At 40.5% G+C, this 15,443-nt stretch overlaps 1 protein-coding gene across 1 annotated transcript in view; it reads left to right on the top strand.

The window, feature by feature from the left end:
* The first annotated feature begins 359 nt into the window (after positions 1 to 359).
* Positions 360 to 15,443, top strand: part of ripor1 (RHO family interacting cell polarization regulator 1) — a 73,023-nt gene continuing 57,939 nt past the window's right edge. Inside the window, exon 1 of the mRNA XM_023971121.2 lies at positions 360 to 810. The gene's annotated coding sequence lies outside the window, so the exon portion shown is untranslated. The remainder of the gene's footprint in view (positions 811 to 15,443) is intronic.

Below are 15,443 nucleotides of genomic sequence, written 5' to 3'. Positions count from 1 at the left end.
TCAGCTGTGGTTACATAGACCCAAGACCCGATAACAATCAAATAACAACAAACAGGACCCGACCTGGACCTGAGGGAAAATTGAATTTTGGACTGGTCCTGGACCAGCTGAAGTCTCGGGTCGGTTCTCGGGTATTGGGTGGATCCATGAAGACCTCTACTTCCAAGTGCAGTTTGCATGCCAAAGCCGATTTGGGTAAGCGCATGGGGTTTTAATGGAAGACGTTTATTTTCCAACTCACAAGACACAAGAGGCGCACACTGCTGAAAATCCCACGTGTCCTTCCCTCCTTTCTTTCACCAGCACATTGCTGCCATACCCAGAACCTCTTAGTTGAGTGAGTGTATCGGTCTGTGTTTGTGGTTACACCCACGGATAAACTATTGAGCACTCAACAGGAGTTGGTAGGCTACAAGGCGCAAAACTGTGGCGCCTTGTATGATATTGTTGTTTGTTTTCGCCATTTTTCCAAAAACCCCTTTAGTCACGGACCCAGGTCTGCTTATGGACGACTTTTTCATCCTCATTGGTTTGTCCACACCCCTTCGGAGATAAGGACGCYAGCAAGCCTTCAGCTTTGCTTGCAGGAGAGGGAGAAAGTGACAATCGAGAAATTGGAGGCCAAATGACAAGGGAGCGTCACAGCATCGCGTGAAGAAGTCTCTTTGAATTTATTTATATAATTTGCCTATTTCTGATGAAGGAACTCGCGGAATTAGTTTCCTTTTTATTGATTTGACATTTTCATTTGAAATTCGGATTCCACGATTTGGAGTGACTGACAAGGCTACCTACCCTGGCGGCAGACATGTATGTTGACTTTGTGTTTATCTTTTAGTTCAATCCTGTGTCCCAAGTATGGCATTTCGGTGTGCATTTAAGATGTGTGTATCTTTAATTCTATTTTCACACGATTTTTTGCATAGCCTTCTACATAGCCTGGCTACAAGAAGTCATGTGAAGCACKATTTTGAGACCATTTAAGCACACAACGGACTGTATATAAACTAGAGGCCTGGCTATTTACAGTCAACTGTTATTTTATAAGAAATGGTGGTCTATTTTGTGTTGGTGGAATCCTCCAGCAGATTGTCATGGGTGACGCAGCTGTGATAGACCCATGATGCGTGCAAGGGTATACGGAGAGGGTTTAGAGTTGCTCAGCGTTATGATGACAAAGAGAGCCTTGTCTGTTAACTGGGCTTTGTTTGATATTTGAAATGAATGCGAGATAAATGCCTGGTAAACACGGGTATTAACTCAAGCCGCGGGAAAATAATCCAGGCTTTTTTATGAAACAGGTTGACATACACATGTCAGTGCACAATTGTGTTTAATATGTTTGTCTATACACCAATACACAYAAATGTAAAATGCATCAGCTGTCAGTCTACAAGTGCATCGCTTCTGACGCTATACAGTGTAACATTTTGTTTCGCGAATTTTCTCTTTGCCTTTAATTCGTTGCTGCTGCTTGCAGATAGCCCTCTTATATAGTTAATCTCCTACAATCTAATCCTTCTGTCGACTTTTTTTTTAACATCCATGCAAGGGAATGTAACCTGTCTCTGTCAACGATGAAACCGCCTTACACTGGCCGCAAATTTCGACAATTTCAATAGCTATAAAAAGCATCTGGATAAAATGGGCAACCACATCCCAAGTTTGGAGTGAAGCCGTTTTATAGTATAGTAAAGGTTCTGCTTGTAAACATAGAAGTTTCCAGAACTAATATTCACTTGATAAATGGTCTCCTTCAATTCAGTGTTATAGTAGCCTAATGTAAAACCATCAGTCATGTGGAGGACATTGGACAATGATAACTAACCTTCCTGATCTAAATGGATGAAGTCATTGATGTGCTGCTGACTCACTCTTGAGAGGGTTTTAGGTCTAATTTAACAATTAAGGCCCATAGTCAAAAATGTTCTTCACCCATGTTATGATGATATTGTATAACAATGTGTTACACAATGGCCAGCCCAGGCCCACGCCACCTCTGGTAGTGGGAGTCCCAGTCGTAACAAAGTGTGGGAACGCTTCTCTGCAAACTCTGTCTTGTGGGAAGTACCCAGCCAGGGCCACACAATCTGCCCTTTGTGCAAGGGCTCGACCACCATCAGGGGGCCTAATTTAGGTGATGATTCGATCAACAAAAACAATTATGATGAAAAGGATATGCAGAAGGAAGTAGACTAGGAGGCTTTTTCTCTCAGTGGTCTGTACTCTCACACACAAGAGGCTGACTAGGCTGGTAGGGCAGTAAAAGAACCCTCAAGTGTTTTTTTTGTTTGTTGTGTGAACATGATAGCATGTAGTGGTTTTGCAGCGACAGTGGTCTGGGGAGGAATGAGAGTGGTGTTATGTTGGGATATGAGGAACGTGTCTGTGTCTCTGTCTTGTCTGTCTACACCATGTGCTCGTCAGTGTTGGTCTTGCACAGATATTGAAATGCACATAACATATATCTCTATGGCCTGTTGTAATTCACCCAGGTCATACATGTGCTTGTTGTTGTGGTAGTCTCACACCTATTGCCCTGTCCAGAGATCTCAGGATCCCTTCCCTGTCTGACCCTGCTTCCCTCTAAAGGTGTCTGCATGCTTTCCAAACAAGAGTTTGTGCATATATTATGACATTTTGTGACATTTCTGTTTGTTTTGCAAACACTACTATTGCCACTTTTTTTCTTTTTTTCTAGAGTAGGTCTTTTAAGGGAGTATGCGAGCACACTCGTACAAGACAAACAATATGTCCATCTATTTGTGAAAATAGCTATGCTTGTGGCCGGGGTAGAATAAAGACCAGCTATGCTGCTTCCCTTCAATCTGCGATGCCCACTAGGAACAGAGACCTGTTGATCATGCAACAAAACATTGCATGATTGTGTATATAGACTTCCTGTTTTGTTGGAGATTTGTATGTGGATAAATCAATCCAACTATTTCTTCAGCAATACTCCTATTATGGTATAGTATACACGTACCGTGTTTAATAGGGTCAAGTGGAAACCGTCTAACAGAGCATAGATGAATCTGAGGTTGTGTAGGAGGAAGAATGATGTTCCAATGTCATGCACCTGGTTTCTGTTTGCTGTATTAGTCAGTGATGAGGAACCAGCCAGACCACCTTAGGGTCCTTCAAATGACCATCCGCATACATAAAATAACATTCTTCTCCCAGCATGCCCTTTGCTCCTCGCCACCAGGACCTCTGCAGTTAATGACTTTCTGTGGGTGACTGTCAGGGCTCTACAGTGTGACAATTTTACTCGTATATGCGCCTAAATATGAAGGATTCTAGCTTTATTATCTCAAATATTTGTCATTGTGCTCCTAAATTTCTTTGTGTGCCAACATTTTTCAATTTAGGCGCCATGACCTTGTAAAAAAAGGTCAGCGTATAGCCCTGGCTGTGTTCCTGAAGTCGGACATGCAGCCAATTAAATGTCTTCGCTCTCTCTTGGTCATACACATACACACTTTTGTTTTACTATCCTTGTGGGGACCAAACAATTGATTCCCATTCAACATCCTATTTTTCCTTATTCTAACCTGTACGCTAACCCATCAGCCTAAAATAGCCCTTTTCCTTGTGGGGACCAGCAAAATATCCCTAATTGTCAGAATTGACCTTGTTTTACTATCCTTGTGAGGACTTCTGGTCCCCACAAGGATAGTAAAAACACACACACACTCAAACGCACTCAAGCTTGCCCACAGGATAATTGCTTGTGTGCACACAGTCATATCAACCACTTTAATTAAGGACACAATTAGTGTTTGTTGATGCGTTTGGCTCTTGTTGAGTGTTATGAGTTTGGTGGGTGTTGAGTCACTGTCAGTCATTACTTCACAATACTAATCTCTGTGTTATTATTTCATTGGCACAAACCCTTTAGTTCTGCGACATTGGGGGGAACATTGAATGCTCTGCTCAGAATGTCATGGAACCCACAGAAGCGACACAGACTGGGCTGGGCTACCCTGCACTATTTCAGAACACTGTGCGACAATAAGGCAGCCAATAGTATTATTCAGAACTCACAGAAAAAAGAGACCACAGTGTAGCTGTCAAGTTCCCTGAGCTTGTACAAACAGGAAGCTGCAGGAATTATAGTTATGTGGTAGCGATGCGGTGATGTCTATGAAGTATAACAGCTGTATAAAAGCCTGTGCAGCTAACCTGCACTCAGATACCCTAATTACTGTTCTGTGTGTAGGCGTAGTTGTTTACAGTGTTTCTCTTACTGGGCTTAATTGTTTAGATAATACAGTATGTTATATGAGCAATATCTAATTGTGGGGAGTAAAGAAATGAATGATAAATAATGAATTTACATGATCTATGCTGTGAGTGTAGTTCGAAATACTGTCTTCATTCCGGTAGTAAAACACAGTAAATAAAAAAAAATAGGAGACAGAGATCAACAATGTAATGAACATTTTTATTTTGAGATGTTTGAACTGTATGATAATGACATGATTGTGCAGAGAGGTTCAATGACAGGCTATGTCATATGGCTTAACTACAAGGTATCTACTGGATGAGTACCATTAGGTGTGTAGAGATGTTTTCTGTTTCTCTGCAGTGTATATTTTCTGTCTGATTCAGCAGTCTGTTTCATCTGTGTATTTCTCCAGTGTATCATTAATCTGTGTGGCAAGAGCATGCTATTATAGAGCAGCTGCACTAGGTGACTCACTCTGTCCGGGCACAGTTATGATGCAGGCACAAACCACAAGCAAATATACACTGAACAAAAATATAAATGTAAAGTGCTGGTCCCATGTTTAATGAGCTGAAATAAAAGATCCCAGAGATGTTCCATATGCACAAAATGCTTATTTTTCTCAAATTTTGTGCACAAATTTGTTTACATCCTTGTTAGTGAGCGTTCTATCCTTTGCCAAGATAATACATCCACCTGACAGGTGTGGCATATCAAGAAGCTGATTAAACAGTATTATCATTACATAGGTGCACCTTGTGCTGAGGACAATACAAGGCTACTCTAAAATGTGCAGTTGTCAAACAACACAATACCACAGATGTCTCAAGTTTTGAGGGAGTGTGAGGAATGTCCACCAGTGTTGTTGGAGAATTTATGTGTAATAAACCCCTTAAAGCTCATTCTGATTGGCTGGGCCTYGCTGCCAAGTGGGTAGGCCTATGCCCTCCCAGGCCCACCCACGTCTGCACCCCTGCCCAGTCATGTGAAATTCATTAGATTAGGGCCTAATTWATTTATTTCAATTGACTGATTTCCTTACATGAACTGTAACTCAGCAAAATATTTTAAATTGTTGCATTTATATTCGGTATATAAAAAAACAGATATACAAATACAGACCATCACATACAATGCTTTGTACACCCATGGTTATGCTGCACATACGAAGGCTAGATGTGTTCATGAAGTACAACAGAACAAGTGTAAGTTTAAACACAGATTAACTAGGTATTGACATCCAGAGTCCAGACAGCTTTAAGTATGCTATGTTTCTCTGATGCTAATGGGCAATTCCACAGTAACAGAATGAGACTGATTTTTCACTTTAAAATGTATGTGAAACAAATAACGATTGCAAAGTTAAACATACCATACAACTCTATGCTCAAGGACTACTTTTATCAATTTTCCAATATTTTTTGTTACGAAAACACATTTACTTGAAGAACAGTGCAGATGTAAAGTTTGGTAACAAAATTATGGTTTTCAGTGGAAATTGTTAAAGTAGTCCTTGTGCAGGGAGTTGTATAGTTTTTTGGCATACATTTTAATGTGAAAAATCTGAGTCTCAGCATCATTCTCTTAGCATAAAATTACCACTATGTAGGGCGGCAGGTAACCTAGTGGTTAGACCGTTGGGCCAGTAACCGAAAGGTCGCTAGTTCAAATCCCCAAGCCGACAAGGTGAAAAATCTGATGTGCCCTTAAGCAAGGCACTTAACGCTAATTGTTCCAGGGTTGATAATGGCTGACCCTGGCCTTGACCCCACTCTGAGGGTGTCTCAGGGGGAGTTGGGATATGCAAAGAACACATTTCCAATTCACACGTGTAAAATAAACACATCTTGACATCATGGGAAAATCAAAAGAAATCAGCCAAGACCTCATAAAAAAAATTGTAGACCTCCACAAGTAGGGAGCAATTTCCAAAGGATGAACCAAACGCCTGAAGGTACAACGTTCATCTGTACAAACAATAGTACGCAAGTATAAACACCATGGGACCACTCAGCCTCCATAACGCTCAGGAAGGAGATGCTTTCTGTCTCCTTGAGATGAACGTACTTTGATAAGAAAAGTGCAAATCAATCCCAGAACAGCAGCAAAGGACCTTGTGAAGATGCTGGAGGAAACGGGTACAAAAGTATCTATATCCACAGTAAAATGAGTCCTATATCGACAACCTGAAAGGCTGCTCAGCAAGGATGAAGCCACTGCTCCAAAACCGCCATATAAAAGCCAGACTACTGTTTTTCCAAAAAACATACTTTTTGGAGAAATGTCCTCTGGTCTGATGAAACAAAAAGAGAACTGTTTGACCATAATGACCATAGTTATGTTTGGAGGAAAAAGGGGGAAGCTTGCAAGCCGAGAACGCCATCCTAACCGTGAAGCACGGGGGTGGCAGCATCATGTTGTGGGGGTGCTTTGCTGCAGGAGGTCTGGTGCACTTCACAAAATAGATGGCATCATGAGGGAGGAAATGATGTGGATATAATGAAGCAACATCTCAAGACATCAGTCAGGAAGTTAAAGCTTGGTCGCAAATGGGTCTTCCAAATGGACAAAGACCCCAAGCATACTTCCAAAGTTGTGGCAAAATGGTTTAAGAACAACAAAGTCAAGGTATTGGAGTGGCCATCACAAAGCCCTGAGCTCAATCCTATAGAAAATATGTGGGCAGAACTGAAAAAGCATGTGTGAGCAAGGAGGCCTACAAACCTGACTCAGTTACACCAGCTCTGTCAGGAGGAATGGGCCAAAATTCATCCAACTTATTGTGGGAAGCTTGTGGAAGGCTACCTGAAACGTTTGACCCAAGTTAAACAATTTAAAGGCAATGCTACCAAATACGAATTGAGTGTATGTAAACTTCTGATCCACTGGGAATGTGATGAAAGAAATAAAAGCTGAAATAAATCATTCTCTCTACTATTATTCTGACATCTCACATTATTAAAATAAAGTGGTGATCCTAACTGACCTAAGACAGGGAATTGTTACTCTGATTAAATGTCAGGAATTGTGAAAAACTGAGTTTAAATATGTTTGGCTCTGGTGTATGTTAACTTCCGACTTTAACTGTAGATACAAATCGAGCTCCGTACTGCATCGCCATGCACCTCCCTTATTTTGTAACAATGCGGAGGGCTGTGTGGGGGTGTTACATCCTGTAGAAAACACAAACTCACTACCTTGACTACCGCTCTGCACTGCTCCGCGAATCGCAAGAAGTATGAATGCCCTGAATTCTGTTGAGTTCATATCATCATAAATGCTGCATGGTCAATGCAGAAGTCGGATTGACCATGTGCCCAGATGCACAATGCACTTCTCTCTCCAGAATGCGCTCTCTCCCTTCCAATTTGCACATTCATTGTTTCATAACTTCATTGTGTGAATTGTTTACGTTTTGATTGTTAGTGTATATCACTTCCCCATTACATATATCACCCGTAGTACATTTACTGTTAATTACTATAATTTCTAATCTACAGTATTTGTTACTTTGGTTATGGTAATTTCTGTTTATTCATTCAGTATTATTATTCCAGTTTTCCAGTTATCATTGCACTTTGCAAACAATGCTATACTTGTGAGAATCAAGTTTTGTTAATCCAGTCATTGTCTTTTGTTTGGAGCGCTCCTGCCAATGTTGAGTAAGGATGTGTACGCATAGAAGTAGGCCTATAGGCTACCAGGCCTGCGTGCAAATGTAGGCATGTAAATATGCCCATTTGGGGACCTGATAGTATTTCTGATTGGCTTAACGCACCACCACTAATGACCTGTTGAGTTTTCTTCACCTCAAACAGCAAGCAAACAGTCTGTTTTTACATCCATTGAGAATTACAATAGTTCCTCAATGTGTTTGAGAAATCTTTCCAGCTCTCTCCCTTTCGATAACTACTCAGTGTGAAAGGGAAAAATGTTATGCTCTGATCCAGTGGAAACGTCATAAAATAGGCCTACCTGATTACTTCTTATCAGTGCTCGACTTSGACTGAAATAGGTTCCGGTACTCATTTTGGGTGCTGGTACTGTTTCTTTATATTTAGGATCTCCACAATACTTTTGAACTCATATTCTATAAGAGGAACAGGAGCTCAAGCAGTAGAACATTTGAGGTGCTGGTACTCAGCTCCGGTGAGCTTCTGCCCAAATCAAGCACTGCTTCTAATTCCTTGAGCCAAAAACATACAGCAGCGTGTGCCCCGAGCTCACTGGCTTAGGTACTCTGAGGGCCCAGAATATTTTATACAATGTTGCAAGTTCGCTAGCTCAATCAAGCTTTGGGCCAGACCCAATGTTTAATGTTCGTTGCAGACAGGCCATGTGTAGCCAATTTGATTTATCAGATATTTGTTTTTATCATGATATTTTCTACCTGCAGGCTGCAATGTTTTATTTTTTGGCTTTATGTAGGCTATTTTTACATTGTTGGCAATGGCAATGGCAATAGAAGTTACTTTTTAGGTTTGTTTCATTTAGATTTGGATTAACCACATGACAATGACTTTGAGATATGAAAATGTCTATATAAAAACCATAACTGGCACACAGATCGGTAGAAATGGTAAGATAATTTGGCATTCCACATGAGGAAGGTTGCCGACTCCTCGTGTAGCCTATTACCGGCAACTTCAGGAGAATAATGGCAGAATATGCGAAAGCCAGCAGGAGCGAGATGAGAATAGTTGCTAATAGCTATGCGAGAAGACTGTAACTACCAATTGAATATCACGAAATTGGAGGGAGAGAGTGGTAAAAAATGTAATWAAAAAAATGAATAAATCATTTTTTGGGGTCAAAAACAGATGACTTTCGGTCGACCTAGTGTGTGATAGAGATATATAATATTAGTACCAGTCAAGTTTGGACACACCTACTCATTCAAGGGGTTTTCTTAATGTTTTACTATTTTCTACATTGTTGTATAATAGTGAAGACATCAAAACTATGATATAACAAATGTTATTTGTTAAACAAATTTGAGGTTCTTCAAAGTAGGTTCTTCAAAGTAGCCCTTCTTTGTTGAACTCCTTCAAGACTGTTGGAAAAGCATTCCAGGTGAAGCTGGTTGATAGAATGCCAAGAGTGTGCAAAGCTGTCATCAAGGCAAAGGGTGGCTCCTTTGAAGAATCAAAAAATATATATTTGGTTTTGTTTTAGTTTTTTTGGTTACTACATGATTCCATATGTTTTCTTTCATAGTTTTGATGTCTTCACTATTATTCCACAATGTAGAAACCAGTAAAATAAAGAAAAACCTTTGAACGAGTAACTGTATCCAAATGTTCGACTGGTACTGTACATACATACACTACCGTTCAAACGTTTGAGATCACTTAGAAATGTCCTTGTTTTTGAAAGAAAAGCACTTTTTTCTGTCCATTTAAAATAACATCAAATTAGTCAGAATTTTTTTATTTCACCTTTATTTAACCAGGTAGGCCAGTTGAGAACACGTTCTCATTTACAATTGCGACCTGGCCAAGATAAAGCAAAGCAGTTCGACACATACAACAACACATAGTTACACATGGAGTAAAACAAACATACAGTCAATAATACAGTGAAAAATAAGTCTATATACAATATGAGCAAGTGAGGTGAGATAAGGGAGGTGAAGGCAAACAAAATATATATATAAATAAATAAAAATATAAAAAGGCCATGGTGGCGAAGTAAATACAATATAGCAAGTTAAAAAAAAAGTAGAGATAGTAGAGATAGAAAAATAGAGATAGAAATAATGGGGTGCAAAGGAGCAAAATAAATAAATAAATACAGTAGGTAAAGAGGTAGTAGATACAGTGTAGACATTGTTAATATTGTAAATTACTATTGCAGCTGGAATCCGCTTATTTTTAATGTACGCCTATGTAGATATTCCAGAGGCCCATTATCAGCAACCATCACTCCCGTGTTCCAATGGCACGTTGTTAGCTAATCCAAGTTTATCATTTAAAAGGCAATTATGTTAGCACAGCTGAAAACTGTTGTCCTGGTTTTAAAAAAGCAATAAAACTGGCCTTTAGAATAGTTGAGTATCTGGAACATAAGCATTTGTGGCTTCGATTGAAAGGCTCAAAATGGCCAGAAACAAAGAACGTTCTTCTGAGACTCATCAGTCTATTCTTGTTCTGAGAAATGAAGGCTATTCCATGTGAGAAATTGCCAAGAAACTGAAGATCTGGTACAACGCTGTGTAATACTCCCTTCACGTGACAGCGCAAACTGGCTCTAACTGGTTCTAACCAGAATGGAAAGAGTGGGAGGCCCCGGTGCACAACTGAGCAAGAGGACAAGTACATTAGTGTCTAGTTTGAGTAAGACACCTCACAAGTCCTCAACTGGCAGCTTCATTAAATAGTACCCGCAAAACACCAGTCTCAACGTCAACAGTGAAGAGTCAACTCCGGGATGCTGGCCTTCTAGGCAGAGTTCCTCTGTCCAGTGTCTGTGTTCTTTTGCCCATCTTAATCTTTTTTTTCTATTTGCCAGTCTGAGATATGGCTTTTTCTTTGCAACTCTGCCTAGAAGGCCAGCATCCTGGAGTCGCCTCTTCACTTTTGACGTTGAGACTGGTCTTTTGCGGGTACTATTTAATGAAGCTGCCTTTGTTCCACAGGGATGCTGGCCCATGTTGACTCCAATGCTACAACAAAGTTGTCCTTTGTGGTGGCCCATTCTTGATGCACACGGGAACCCAGTAGCTTTGCAGTTCTTAACACAAACCGGTGCGCCTAGSACCTACTACCATACCCCATTTAAAGACACTTAAATAGTTTGTCTTGCCCATTCACCCTCTGAATGGCACAAATACATAATCCATGTCTCAATTTTCTCAAGGCTTAAACATCCTTCTTTAATTTGTCTCCCCTTCATCTACACCGTTTGAAGTGGATTTAACAGGTGACATCAATAAGAGATCATAGCTTTTACCTGYTTTCACATGGTCAGTGGCTCATGGAAAGAGCAGGTGTTCATAATGTTTTGTACACTCAGTGTTTATTTTATTATTCTATAAAACAGAAACCTGCCTGCATGTCTTGGCAGGTTCTCTCTGTCGCAGGCAGCATCAGGCAAGTTTGGGTAATCAGCTCAGCTAGTTTGACTGTTGAGTGAAGAGGAAGGTGTCCAAGTCACCCTCACTGACTGAAATCACATTTTATTGGTCACATGCAGATGTTATTGCGGGTGTAGTAAAATGCTTGTGCTACTACTGCACTGTTGGAGCTAGGATCTAACAATACACACACACATCTAAAAGTAAAATAATGGAATTATGAAATATATAAATATTAGGATGAGTAATGTTGGAGTGGCATTAACTAAAATGCAGTAGATTAGAATACCGTTTATACATATGAAATGAGTAAAGCAGTATGTAAACATTATAAAGTGACTACTGTTCCATTATTATTATTTATTTTTTATTTTTAATAAATTTTATCCCATTTTTTTCTCCCCAATTTTCGTGGTATCCAATCGCTAGTAATTACTATCTTGTCTCATCGCTACAACTCCCGTACGGGCTCGGGAGAGACGAAGGTCGAAAGCCATGCGTCCTCCGAAGCACAACCCAACCAAGCCGCACTGCTTCTTAACACAGCGCGCCTCCAACCCGGAAGCCAGCCGCACCAATGTGTCGGAGGAAACACCGGTTACTGGCCCCCTTGGTTAGCGCGCACTGTGCCCGGCCCGCCACAGGAGTCGCTGGGAGACAAGGATATCCCTACCGGCCAAACCCTCCCTAACCCGGACGACGCTATGCCAATTGTGCGTCGCCCCACGGACCTCCCGGTCGCGGCCGGCTGCGACAGAGCCTGGGCGCGAACCCAGAGACTCTGGTGGCGCAGCTAGCACTGCGATGCAGTGCCCTAGACCACTGCGCCACCCGGGAGGCCCACTGTTCCATTATTAAAGTGATCAGTCAATGTAGAGCGTGAAGGCACACAGTAGTCTGTAATTTTACCAGCCTAAGTGCAGACTTCGACCACAATATTGAGTAGTTAATTACTTTGTTTAAAAAAATGAAAAACTAGATGTTTTGACTTTTTTTTATACAAGAAAAGTAATCTGTTTTCCTCAGCCGCTAGCTTAATTCTTGCTGTGTACTCTGTACATTCTGTAGTTCATCTTGGGGTGTGTTTGGCAGCAGTGGACTAGGTCAAAACCCCTTGACCACGCCCATCCTGTAATGTTCTTATAGATTTAAGGTCAGTGTTTCAGGTCACATGTCAGGGTCAACAAAATGAGAGGTAGACAGCATTCCACATTGTTGACTATCATAACATAAGGGCATTTCCATCAAAAAGGACTGCTAAGCACCAAGGTGAAGTTCATAGGAGCATATCAAATTGGTTGTCAAATGAAAGCTAAGAGTCTATATTTTGGGGAAATGAAGGCATAAATACATTATTCAACCATTTTCCATCTAAAAAATGTGGCATAAGTAAAGGCTTAGATTTCTGGATAAACAAATGGAAAAGGGCTCTTTTGAAAACATCTACTAGAAAAAGTCTTAAAAGGTTTCAGAAACACAATCATGTTGACGTCAAGACCCCTGCCAACTAATGTCCATTATCAAAAACACACATTTTCTAACTTCTCTCCCTCATGAGGAGTAAGGATAATGACCATTCACTGAAGTAACAAGTAATGGTAGACCTAGTAATCAGTTATAGTGATTTTACTGATATAGTCACAAACCACAGTTGGGTCACCCGCTACTGTCTTCTGTTTTCTTTGTCTTTCTGTTGTCTGGTGGTCAAACAGTCTGAGTCTGGACAAACCCCTCCCTTTCTCTCTACACTTAATGTCACCTCTCCCAGCTCTTACACCTACCTGTGAGCCCCCCCTCCTTCCATTTACTGTATGTGTAACCTTTATTTAACTAGGCAAGTTCATTAAGAACAAATTCATATTGACGGCCTACCGGGGAACAGTGGGATAACTGTCAGCTCGGGGATTTGATCCAGCAACCTTTCGGTTACTGGCCCAACGCTCTAACCACTATGCTACCTGCCGCCCCTGTAACCAGCATCTACTGAGCACCTGACGTCCATAGACATTGAAAAGTGCAACCTTGCCTTGATGTTAACATCCACAGACGGACCAGACTGGACAAATCTGAATAGTACAGTAAAGTATTATGTACTATACTGAACTCTACTGGACTCTGCTCTTCTGTGCTCGCTGTGCTGTATTTTACTGCACTGTACTCTACTGTGCTGCGCTGTCCAAACTTGTAAAACATGAGGAGAATGACATTCATATCCATAATTATGCATTTCTGTGTAGTACAGATCAGGGACCCATGATGTAATTCTGTTACCGTAATTCTGTTATCAGGTGTAAATCCACTTCACTTTCTCGAGTTCAAAAACTCAAGGTGTCAAGTCATAGCTGACACCACCATTATTTTTGCAGAAATTGTTGAATCTTTATTCAAAGCAGATATTTAAGAGTTTTTGGAGAATGTGGACACAAAAAAACTGAGGGAGATTTTACTGTATTCTCGTCACCAAAGTTTGCATTTGCACAGTTCTTCCACTAAATTCGTTTTTGTAAATGTTTCTGTGGAAAAAAACTGATTCTGTTACCATGGAATTTGTCAAATTCTGCTGCCATATTTTATATTACTTATTAGATTCTTCTTGTGTTAACCTTTACTGACGTGATGAGCGGTGATGTCCAGGTTTATATGCATAGGTTGAAGCCAATTAAAGGCATAGCCAAGTAATTTTATGATAAAAAATTACAACAGAAAGGGTTGTATGGGTAAAGTGTCTCTGTCTGGGAATCATAAATAGGCAGAGTTTTCCATTTGATTTCTAATTGAGTAGTAAAGAGTTCAAGAAAAGAACGTGAACAGTTGTAGAGTTAGAGAATGGTGTGTTGATACAATTTGATTTGATTAATTAAAGTATATTTGTCACATGCCCCGATTTAGTGAAATGCGTACTTACAAGCCCTAACCAACAATGCAGTCAAAAAATATAAACAAATAAGAAATAAAAGTAACATAATTAAAAGAGCAGCAGTAAAATAACAATGGTGAGGCTATATACAGGGGGTACTGGTACAGAGTCAATGTGCAGGGTTTTGTGTGTCCAGGCTGCACATAGGGTAGCAGGACTGTAGTGCTACAGCATCGAGTGACACATAAGCCTCTTAGTGGCCCGCTCGAGATTAAACAAGTCTGGGGTTCAGGGAGGTCCAAGTCCCTCACTGTGCAACGGTCAGCTGCGCTGCTCTACCACGGTCACTGGACGATGGAAATTGTCACAGGGTTAAACTTGACATTCTACAGTCTCACTGGTCCCATACAGTCCCATCCCCCTTTCATGAGCATGTCTATAGCTCTGTTAAGGTGTCCTCATGCATCCCAGCCTAAAACAGTTCGGAAGAGTTTGTGCATATATTATGATGACATTTTTGACGTTTTGGACTTTGAGTTTTTATTTGGGCTGTTCAGGCACATTTTTTCTGGAGGCAAGCCGAAATTCAGAGCCGAAGTCTACGCCCTTTCGTCGGTGATTGGTCAACAGTAGGGGTTCTTCAATAAAGTCTTCAACAAGAGACGGCTCGTTATCATGCAAAAATTGCATGATAACTTGAAATAATATGAGAAATACTGCACAAAACATCTTAGTTAGATGTAAAATTGTGCGACTAAGATCTCCTCGGCAAAAACGTCAATGAATGACAAATTTCTAAATTATCTTAGATTAATTATAACTATTTTGAGGAAGTGTATACTGGCTATGGCGTCTCAAAATGGACAAACAGTACTATTGCCTCTTTTCTCGTTTTTCAAGCTAATGTCTTTTAAGGGAGTATGCGAGCACACTCGTTCGGTTTGGCTAGCCGAGTTCGGCTAGACACCAGCCGAACGGAAGTATGCTGARGCCTTAAGGCCAGCCATTTCAAGTATCAGCCCAATTATCACATTTTTATTTGTCACGTGCTGATTACAGCAGGTGTAGACCTTACCGTGAAATGCTTACTTACGAGCCCTTAACCAACAATGCAGAGTTTTTTGTTGTTGTTTTTTTTAAGTAAGAAAAAATTGCTAAATAAACTAAAGGAAAAATAGTAACACAATTAAAAAAAAAAAAAACAATAACGAGGCTATATGCAAAAGGTACTGGTACCGAGTCAATTAGAAAAGGGGAAGACCTGTGGCTTGTTCTGTCAG

The sequence above is a fragment of the Salvelinus sp. IW2-2015 genome, linkage group LG26 (genome assembly GCF_002910315.2).
Source record: "Salvelinus sp. IW2-2015 linkage group LG26, ASM291031v2, whole genome shotgun sequence".
Taxonomy (NCBI): Eukaryota; Metazoa; Chordata; class Actinopteri; order Salmoniformes; family Salmonidae; genus Salvelinus; species Salvelinus sp. IW2-2015.
The sequence above is the reverse complement of the archived record's forward strand: the minus strand, read 5'-3'. Positions and strand labels throughout refer to the sequence as shown.